At 41.5% G+C, this 11512-nt stretch overlaps 1 pseudogene; it reads right to left on the bottom strand.

Moving 5' to 3' along the window:
* Positions 1 to 742: 742 nt before the first annotated feature.
* On the bottom strand, positions 743 to 861 carry LOC112472310 (annotated as a pseudogene).
* Between the last annotated feature and the right edge of the window lie 10651 nt (positions 862 to 11512).

The raw sequence follows: 11512 nt of genomic DNA, 5'->3' as shown, positions 1-11512 counted from the left end.
CTATGGAGGAGGTTTATAGCCAAAAATGCTCATAAAGCAACATCTCATCATTATCACTTACATCTTTTCTCCTTTGGAGAGTGGGATGGGTCAGATAGGTGTCCTCTAGGCATCTTTTGTCCCATTGAACTATCAAAAACATTGCTAGAGATGATTAGTTCCAGTCTCTAATTCGATGGCTGAAAATTAGGGGGTAGGAATTTTAGTTGAAGTATAAAAGGGACATGATCTCCCCAGGGACTCAGTTTCAGGAGAGTACCCACCTGACCTGAGGCCAAACAAAACCAAAGCAGAAAAAGCCATATTTACCTGCAAGAACTGACAAGTAATAGTTTCGGGTGGATCGGAATGTCTTTATCTTACATAGCTGTCATGGTTTGAACCTGGAGGCAACCTAATCCCGGCGACAGCAGTCTGTGCCCTCAGGTCAGCACACCTCATTGACTAGGGTCCCACAGGCCTATGGCCGCCTCCACCGATCAGGCCAACACAAGCCCTAAATCCAGTAGCACACGTTTCCTTCCTCATTCTGCCAGTCACGTTGCAGCCTCTGGACTGGGAAAAGGTACAAACTCGTGGTTCAGGTCTTGTATGAGTCGGCCTGAGCTCGGCGTAATCCACATGGCCTGCCATTTACTTTGCTCTCCCAGCCCTTCATTTTGTAATTTTCTTAGGCGAGGAAACCCTTGGTTGACCTCACAGATTGCAAGGTCCTTGTCAGCTTACAATCCCATATTTTTTATGCCTACAGCACCTGGTCTTCCTAGGTGATCTCCCATCCAAGTACTAACCAGGCCTGACCCTGCTTAGCTTCCGAGATCAGACAGGATCCAGCTTGCTCAGGGTGGCGTGGCTGTAGACTCTCCCAGCCCTTCCTGATCACCAGGAGAGATGGAGCTCGTAGCAAGAGTGGGGGGACGGGGCGGCAGGCCGTAACTGATGGGAGCAGAGCCACCCAATAAGTGAGGGAAGGGGACTCTAGAGGCATCAAAAATAAACTGAACTTCCCTTAGAATTTCTGTCCCATCCTCACTGACAGACCATTTATTTGCGTTGTCAGTATGATTTGGTTTAGTATGGGCGTTGGCTTTATGTTCATTCTGATTTACAAATTCTTACCTTCCAGTGACAAAATCAGTAACACACCTTCTCTTTTGAACATGCCAGTATCTGCCCAAGACTCAATGATCTGATCCCACAAAAGTGAGTGTTTTAAAGTGCCTTATGCAGGGCAGATGTTTGAAACTATTCGATGCAAAAGTGAGATGCAGTTCAACCAAAAGTTTCAAGGTCTGGTATATGACACACACGAGGAAATGAAAGAAAACAGACATCAGACAAAATTGATAGCTGAGCCCTTTTGTCAGTGTGTTATCATCCAGGCTCGCTCCTAAGAGATCCTAGGAGGGGAAGTATCATGGATTATCTACGCACCGTCATCATCGTCACTATAATCCTCCAGGCAGAAGGGACCAATGACAAGTTTGCCTGGAGCCAGGGGCAGAATGGACTGTAGCACTGGTTTGTCATTCATCTGCACATTAGCATCACCTGGGGAGCTTTAAAAAAAAGCTGAAGCCCAGGCCATATCCCAGACCGATGAACTCTTCATCTCTGGGAAGGGCCTAGGCGTCGGAATTTGGGAAGTCCCCTCCCCAGTTCTGTTGTGCAGACACACATGGGACCCCTGGCCTGTGGGTATTCAGTATTTAGCACTTCCATGCAACAAGGGTGTCTTACCGGCACATGGTACTGCACAGTGTATAAGAGCACTTTGGCATAGATGATCTCATCTAATCCGGGTACAAGCGGCACGATCATCTCCTTGGCTGCTCTTAAGTTTCTGTATAGGAGGGAGCAGGGGTGGCAAGCCGGAGTGTGGAGACCTTGGTGTGTGTGTGGAAGCGGAGTGTGCAGAGCGAGCCCGCTCCTCTTCCCTATGTGTGTGCTTGCACGAGTGGCTGGGGATGGAGAACTGCCGGAGAGTGTGAGGGCCTAAGGCCTCCTTCCCCACTCTGTGCCCCACGCCGTAATTATCTCTACAGAGGGTCCAGTTTCCTTAAAGCGGCACAAGTGGTTCCTGGCAGAGGCTGCACCGTGACCGGCCGAGAGCACGCGAGTCAGAGTGGGACCTGGGCATGTCGCAGAGCGCATGCGTGCATTTCCGTGTCCTTCCTTTTAAGCAAATGGTAAGTAAGAAAATCTGGATTTTTAAAATTATATGAGACGATTATTTACTTCGCAAAAGACGTCCTCTCTATGAAAAAAATCACCCCAGGATTTCTTAAGATAACTGACTCCTTTTCTATACTTTAAATTGGTTTAAAACCCCAATTCTATATCCATTTGCTTTGCAAGCCTTTTTTGGGTTAAAGCTAAGCACACTGAATTATTTGTCCAAGTCATCGGCTTTTTATTTTTATATCACTTCGTCCAGAAGACAATAAAACAGAAATAGAAATTTTCCAAGACCCAAAGAGAAGCCTCTCTCGCAGGGCTGCCACGTATGGGCGCACAGATCGGACACTGCACAACCCCATGAGGCCCGGGCCAGGTGGACAGAGATATGAATCACAGTCCCTTGTTCGTGCAACATAGAGTGACTGCTCTGATGCTAGGTGTTGCAGAAGAAATAGAGATGCCTGCGACGTGTGTTTCTGACATGAGAGCTAGTGACTCACCGGTTCAGTCTCAGAACCCTACAGCCAGACCTAATGGTTGTCACTTCAAAGCCAGTGCTGTTTCTCCTGGAATGGCTTCATGCCAGTTCTGGTTCATTTCTCCAGGTGTATAAAGAACATTTCTCTTTTTGTTTTCTTTGTAAAAATACTTTCTGAGAACATTTTTTAAAAGGCTTGTTCCAGCTCATCCATATTTAAGAGAACATCATGCCTTGTGCTCTAAACATAAAAAACTCAGCTAATAGAAAGATCTCGTTTACTCCCCTGAACATGCGCCACGACCCTCTATTAACCTTTAGTGTCATTCTTGCCTTCATTCTTCCGAGCAAATACTGATTCCCCTTGCATTCAAATACAAGTCTGACCTCTTCTCAAATATTTTATCAGTTTTGTGTTTCAAACGGCCTTTGAAGTGTGTTTCCTTGTGGGTGTAAGCCTCTCAGCTGGGCATCACAAAGCAGGTCCTGGGAGGGAAGTGGAGGACCTTCTTTGCTGGCGTGGATCGCCCGTCCTCATGTATAATTGAGAACTCGTAAAATCGATGTGTTAGCAACAGAGGTGCTGACTTCCTCCAGCTTCTGGCCAGCGGTCCTTTCATTTCTTCCTGCAACCAGATCTTCAGTAAATGTCAAAAGCCATCTTTTAAAATCCTGATTGTGGGGACCTCCCCTCACCCCTCTAACATTACTCCAGGAATCTTACTACTTTGCTTTCTTCCCCTCCCTTGGCTGCCTGGAAGCTCAGAGCTGTTTAGAGTTTCAAATGTTCTGTTTAACTTGACTTCCTAATGCAATTCTTCCAAATCTACTAGGTTTTCGAATCTTGCATTAGTATGTTCAGCTTTATTTTTATTTTTGTGTGTGTGCTTTTTTCTTCAAGCTGCCCGAAAATCCTTTAGGAAGAAGAATAATACAAATGTGTGAATTAGAAATATGCATTTCCAACTCTGAGCCTTTGAGATCTGGTCAGGAAGGCGGTGCTTGGGAAATCAGAGGCCAGGAGCTCCCTGAACCCTGCTCATGGAAATGGCCGGAGTGGCCAGGACAGAAATCTGCTTTTGCTCTCCTTTTTCTTGACTTCATAGGAATCACGGGACCTAAAGCCATAGCAGTAAGTAAGCAGGACAGTGTATGCAGTAGTTCAGGTAACAAGCTCTAGAGATCAAACCCCAGTTCTGCCACTTGCCAGCTGTCCATCACACAGCATCCATCACGCTACTTAATCGCTCTGCCCTTCAGTATGTTGATCCGTAAAATGGGGACAGTAATTCATACCTCTTCAGCTTTTGTGATGATCAGTTGAAATCATGAATGCAAACACTTAGCACCAGTGCTCAGAGCATGCATAATATGGACTAATACATATTATAGCCAAACACTAGAAGTAGAGTTTTATAGTTTCGTTTCCTGTACAAAGCTAGATAATAGTATGTGACTGGCTATTTTATTAGTCGTCATTCTAAATAACAGGAACAATTCAAATTGTTCTTTATAAAAAGGTGTGGGGCTATGGAAAGAAAAACTTCTAGGAAAAATGTTATTTCTCTCTTCAGAAGTTTCCTCAGTATTTTTTCCAAGTTTTTATATCTTCGTAAAGTAACTATTCTCAAACATTCGTTTATTAAGACAGTTAAAGGTTTGATTTGCATACAGTAATCTTTAATTCAAGATAACAAAATGCTATTCCTTTGAAGCTTTTTCCCAAATTTAAAAATGAACAATATACCATCTCAGCACAGACATCAATAAAATAACCAAGAAGTAAAATAGTCTTAAATGTCCTTTACTGGTAAAAATAAGTTTGCTGGAAGTTGCTCTATTTCAGAGAGCTAAAATAGGAAGTTCTAGTGGCCTTCTAGGTGCTTCGCCATGAGCTCTATATAATTTCCATATTTTAATTTTTCCAAATTGTATAGAAAATGCACAATAAAAAATTTTAAATATAACCCAAACAGTGATGATACAATAAAAGTCTATATCTGGAACAAAATCAAAATACAAAGTTATTTCTAAAATAAGTACCGTTGGTATTGGAGTTTGTTAATCAATGTCATCCCCCAAAATAAATTAAATACATAAATACATACATACACACACACATACATACATACATACATACATACCGTTGAGGAAATTAAGCTAAACTTGCAAATCTCAAGCCACATATGCATGCAGTTCAAATGAAAAGGAAAATTGCCAAACAATAGTATCTGAAACAAAAATCTAAATTTAAACAGGTCCACTGTTACCTATTTTCTTAGGGATGCATTATTCATTTTAAAATTGGGACTTTATTTAATCCTCTAAAAGTACAAGGCAGGGCGCATATCCTTTGCCATGAGAAGCACATAATCGTCGATTGTTAGAGTCCCTATTTGTCCACCTCTGCCCTTGACTGCAAGGCTCTGTGAGGTGAGTGCAGACTTAACTGCTTAAGATTGACTCCATATTTAGGCAGCATTCATACAGACCTATTAGATACACTCTCTCTTTTTTTTTCTTCGGCAGTAAAAACACACCTCCCCTCTAGGAAGATAATTATGTTTCTCTAGATGCATGCACATCCTGAGATGCAGGTCCAAGATAATTGGAACCAGGCAGCTACTTGCCCTCTAATTTAAATGGGTCCTAAGGCTTAGAGCCAGACAAGCCAAATCAGCTGCCTACAAGAGCCGAGACAGCAATGGAAATTTGTGACTAGGGCATAGCGTAATGACAACCAGAAGCACAATAGTGGGGAAAGAGGACAGTCAACATTTGGCCTCCCTAGGAATAAAATAGAGATTGCTGCCCCCCCAAAAAGGAGACAGCCTCGACTTGGGGACAAACGCTTGCAGTTGTATGCAAAAGCAGGACCAGTGCTGCCAAATCCTCCAATTTTTCAAGAGAATTCACAAATCTGGCTTTTATATGAAAACTTCTATATTTTAAAAGTTAGCAACTCATTCAAGTGAAAGGCAACAACACAGCGATATTACTGTAACAACCGAAGAAAACGGAACTGCGAGGCACTGGTTTCCTATTTGTGGCTTACAGTGTGAAGTTTTCTTCAGGGCTGCGTTACTCCTTGAACTATAAAGACAAATGCTCGAGACAAATGCTATTTTTTCAACAACTCTTCTCTAGAAGAAATAGTAAAGAGGAAAAAAAAAAACACTAAATGCAGTGTTGTATCAGGGATTGGATCCTGGAATAGAAAAAAAGAAACCCCCAAAACCATAGTGAAATCAAATCGAGTCTGAAGTTCAGTTAGTAGCATTGAACCCATGTTAATGTCTTAGTTTTGACAAATGGGCTGTGGTTCTGTAAGATCCGAATGTGAGTGGAGCCTGAGGGAAGGGTGTATGGGAACGTTCTCTACGAGCCTAGGAACTTTTCTGAAGATGAATTCCACGAGACAGTTTATTTAAAAATAAATATGTCCAATTGACTAATTCATCAAACACATACATATTGGACAAGCAAGTTGTCGGTGGATATCACTGTGGTAAGTGTAGCACGTGAGTAGGAAATAAGGGGGAATACACAACTGAATTGAGGTATGGGGCAGGGCAAAAAGAAAAATACCAGAAAACAAGATACCTTAAGACAATTGGGTAGACCAGTGTGGGGAGGATTCAGGTGAAATGACTGAAAGAAAATGAGAGCAAACTGTCATTGTCCTGAATTCCACGTAGACACGATAGACCACAGGATTATTCCTTTATTTTTTCTTTACTTAAATACGGTTTTAAACACTGTAGGGCTTCTTTATTTATCTGTGGTCCACCAGTTTCTTAGCTTCTGCTTTTTCATTGTTTTTTTTCTTCATCAGATTAATGAAATATAAAGTTTGTACTAGTACAGATTAAGCACAAATAAAGGGTCAGAAGAAAATGAAATCTATCTCAATCTAAGCCATGGCGTCCCATACACATAGACAGCCATCTGGTCTATAAACTCGCCTATAGCGGGATTTCTCGACCAGAGTGCTATTGGTCCAGATCATTTTTTATGGGGGGCTGCCCTGTGCATCATAAGATGTTTAGCTGCATCCCTGGTCTCCTCTCACTGGATGCCAGTAATAGTTGTGACAAACAGAAATGTGACAAATGTCTCCGTGGTCCACACCATGTAGAAAGCTGTGATTTCCACAGGCTCAGCCAGCTGAGATCTAGGGCACCGAGCATTGTGGTCCCTGGGCTACAATGAATCTGAGAGCTAGCATTGGGGCCCAAATGACATCCATTTAAGGGGGAAATCATTGAATGAGTTGGATATGATTCCTTGTGTCAAATCATGGCTCAGACAGGGGTACCATATAGCTGATTATCGCTTTGTCAAATGGAAGATCATATCAACGATTTCTAAAACTCAAAAATGATTTGGAGATTATAAGCATATTCAAAATGCTTATAATGAGCAATATGCTACCACTTAGATTACTTGGGAAGCAGTTTTGGATTGATATAGCTTAGTTTATTTAGAGAATAAAAGGGGGCACACTTATATGTATCGATTTTTCTATTCCCATTGCAGTCATAAAATATATTTATTTCACTGGTGGCCTATCATCAGATGTGTAGAATCCTACTGGTTTGCAAAGAACATCTTGCCCTAGACAGTATTGAAGAGTGAGCAGTTATCTTCTGTTTCAACATAAAACATCAAACCTATAAACAGAAAACAGGGAAGAGAGTTCAAATCTTTGCCCACCACTAAGTCGAATGCCCTACTAACTCTCTCTGAGCCTCCGCTTTCTCGTCCGTGCTATTGGAGCCAGAGCCACCGTGGTCACTGTGAGAACTAAACGTGACTCTAGGAGACAGAGCGTGGCCCACAGGAGAGACTCATGTTCCCTTCCATGGTTCCCATTAATGAATGAATGAATGAACGAGCAAACTTTTTCTAGATTAAACTGATATGATTTGTACTTAATGCTTTATATTTCACACAATAGGAGTGTTCATTAAATGTATCTTATTGACTTGATTTAAAGTACCGAAATTTAAGGGTCTAAATATTCCAGAGGAGTGTGTTTGAGCTAAATTTCCCGATGGTGGCTTGTTCCAGTTCGTCTCTTACCCTTAGTAGTGTATGTAACCTTGAAGGAGTACCAGTGGAGTTAATAATTTACAAAGTGTGACTTTTCCCCAAAGACACTTGAGCTGAGGCTTTTTCAAGCCTGAATAAGGTCACATTATTCTTCTTTTGAAGATCAAGAAAATCACATCATGCTTTGAAAACTGATCTATGGATAGTTGTTATCATAAGTTGGCATCCAGGAAATGAACATTTTTTTTTTGTTAAAAAGCTGTGCTCGTAAATCAGATTCTTATATATAATAAACTTTCCAAAAGTACATGCTGAACTCTTTTACCTCTTTTAGAGTTCTATTTTGGAGAAAAAATTTCAAAAATTATTCATTTTACCTTTTAAAAAAAATACTATTTTTTTTTAAACAAAGAAAACGTTAATTTTAACATTTCCCCACTGCCTTTGCTAAATTACTTAGGTGGCATAAACAGTTTCTATCTTTTTAACTGGCACCTCTGAGCCTGAGGAACAAAAGGTCTTTAACACTAGGAATAAAGAGAAGATATGTGACCAGCACAGCACTGATGACTTCAGTATTGGTGGGAAAAGTGAATGGCTTAAAGAACTAAGATAAGAATAAAACAACCACAAATAAGCACATATGCACTGCCAATTTGGGTGCCATTATCAGATTCACTACCAATTCCTCCAAGGAAAAGTGTCTCAACATTCTGGGGAAAGAGAAGAAAAGGATGGGACAGTTCAGAATCCAGACAACAAAAAGCCAAAGGTAGAACTGGAAAGATTAAGGGTGTGCATGCATGTGTGCGTTCACGCTCCTCTGTGTGTGTGTGTGTGTCCCCCTTATACAATGATTGGAAAGACAAGTATCACTGAGTTATTCTTCATTGCTCCAAGACATTTTTAGGGGTCACTTGATACTCATTTCTGTCTTGTCACTGGAGTATTTATCAGAGTGGCCATGTCTGCACAACATAAAGAGAAGTGGATCTTTAGGAAGATGCCAAATGATCAAGGTACTTTTGGCTGCTGTCTACTTTGATCATGTCAATTGCAAAATAATCGCATTTTCTTTTAACCATGTGTTGTGCCCTCTCTGTATGCAAATTTAAAGAATATTGGTTGGAGAACATTTCTCATGTTTAAGTTCTTCCCTGCATGTCTTTTTTATTTACAAAAAAAAAGTGGGGAGAAGAAAGGAAAAGAAAGAAAAAATTGTAAGAATCTGCCAAGCAACATGCTAGATGAGGGGTTGGCAAACTACTTATGGCCTACGGGCCAAATCTCACATGCACATACACAAAGTAGAATATTATTCAGCCATGAGAATGAAGGGAATCCTGCTGTTTGCGACAACTTGAATGGACTTTCATAAATATAGAGAGGGTGAGTAAAAACGATAGTGATTTTAGAATGTGTTAAATCTTAAGTGACTATCAACTTAAATTAGACTGCTATAACCATAGCTTGGTATATATGAAGCACATGGTAACCAAAAACCAAAAATCTACAAGAGATATACAAGAAATAAAGAGAAAGGAATCCAAACACTACACCATGGAAAATCTAATGTACAAGAGTGGAGATTAGAGAATAAGAAAGGAACAGAGAAGAAGTACAAAAACAATCACAAAACAATTGATAAAATAGCAATAACTACCTACCTATCAAATATTACTTTAAATGTAAATTGACTAAATGCTTCAATCAAAATATGAATGTATAAAGAAGTACCTATGTATAATGGAATATTACCTGGTCATAAAAAAAGGATAAAATCTTACCATTTGCAACAATATAGATGGACCTTGAGGGCACTATGCTAAGTGAAATAAGTCAGAGAAACACAAATATCATATGATCTCACTTACATATGGAATCTAAAAAAAGCCAAACTCATAGAAACGGATAGTACAATGGTGGTTGCCAGGGGCTGGGGGTGGGGTGGGGGGAATGAGGAGCTGTCGGTCAAGGGCACAAACTTCCAGTTACAAGATTAACAAGTCCTGGGGATCTAACATACAGCATGGTGATTATAGCTAACGATACTAACTCATATACTTAAAAGTTGCTAAGAGAGTAGATCTTAATCGTTCTCATCACAAGGAAAAACCACTGGTAATTATGCAAAGTGATGGAGGTGTTAGCTAACGCTGGAGGTCATCATATTGCATTGTATGTGTATCCATGTAATGCTTTGTATACCTGAACCTTACACAACGTCGTATGTCAATTATATCTCAATAAACCTGGAAGAAGGAAAGACTTCTCATTGGAGAGGTCCAGCTTTATCTGTAAAGGACCAAATACTAAATATTTAGGATTTAAAGCCATGTGATCTCTACCACAACTCCTCAACTCTGTGACACAGAGCAGTCATAGACAAGGTGTAAATGACTGGGTGTGTGAATGTGTAAAACTTTGTTTACAAAACAGATGGTGAACAGAATTTGGCCTTAGTTTAGTTTGCTAACCCCAGTTGTAGAGTTGGATGTTCACGTCTAGCCCTCACAAGAGAGGTCTGAGCTGGAGATAGAAACATGTAAATCGTCGGGATTTGGTCATGGGCCCGGACAACGGCAAGGAGAGCATGTAAAAAGAACAAGAAAGAGACCGAAAAAAATGGCGTAGATGACAGAGGCTCTGTTCATCTCTCTGGCGACCAAATCAAAGTTGTGACGGAAACAAGGAGCAGCAGCAAGGAAAAATCACCTGGGATGAATAAGCCATACAACTAGGGAGAAAACCAATAAATCACTGTGCAACAGCAGAAGGTAAGACGGGGCGCGAGGACTTGGGGCTGCTTAGTCCCAGCGGCTGAGACGGAGGCTGTGGCAGCGGCAGACGCCTCTTAAACGGGCCACGTCTGCGAGCGGATTTTCACAGTGACGGACCTGCTCTCTCTGAGCACAGTGCAGATTCGGCTGCGCCCAGGGGACACCAGGGACTTACAGGGAGACATTGTCAGAGTGAGAGCCAAAGCGAGACTCGCTCTGTACAGAAGTGCCAGCAGTATCCATTGTTCCCTGTTGAGTGCCCTCCTCAGTATACTCTGCCATAGCCATGATGTCATCAAACTGGATAACAGGTCACTCCACCCAGAGGATTCCCTGAAACCGCACCTCCCCCAGTTTGTGGTCCCACCCAAGCCACATCCAGGCGTATCCTTGGCGAGTCAGGTGCTCCTTGCTGAGCAGCGCCAAGACTCACCCTGGTGGCAGCTAACCATGATTTCTGGCATGGCCTCTTGACGCAACTATAAGCACAGCATCTGTGGATTGCTTGCTGAATCTTAACAGGTGGCCCCAGAGGGGCAGAGGCCTGGGCTAAGTTTGGCCTGTAGCTGAACTCCTCTTAGGACTGTGCCACTGGACAGACACCTACTTCACAAATCCACACTAATAAGACCGGGAGACTTAGGAGCTTTGCTTCGCACATAGAAACAGACACAGAAAGGCAGCCAAAATGGGAAGACAAAGAAGCAGACGCGATATGAGAACAGAACAGAGATCCAGATGTAATGGAGTCAAGTAATCTAACAGATGCAGAGTTCAAAACACTGGTTATAAAGATGCTCAATGAACTTTTGGGAGGTGTAGATAAATTCAGTGAGAACTTCCACAAACAGATAAAAACCATAAAAATGAGTATGGAAATTACAAAAGAGAACCAGTCTGAAATGAAGAACACATTATCTGAGATGAGAAGAATATTAAATGAAATAAACAGAGTGAATAAAGAAGAGGATCAAATGATCTATATAGAGGATGGGAAAGCCAAGGACGTTCAATCATA

The sequence above is a fragment of the Pteropus alecto genome, unplaced genomic scaffold (assembly GCF_000325575.1).
Source record: "Pteropus alecto unplaced genomic scaffold, ASM32557v1 scaffold511, whole genome shotgun sequence".
Lineage (NCBI taxonomy): Eukaryota > Metazoa > Chordata > Mammalia > Chiroptera > Pteropodidae > Pteropus > Pteropus alecto.
This window is presented reverse-complemented; position numbering and strand designations above follow the sequence as displayed.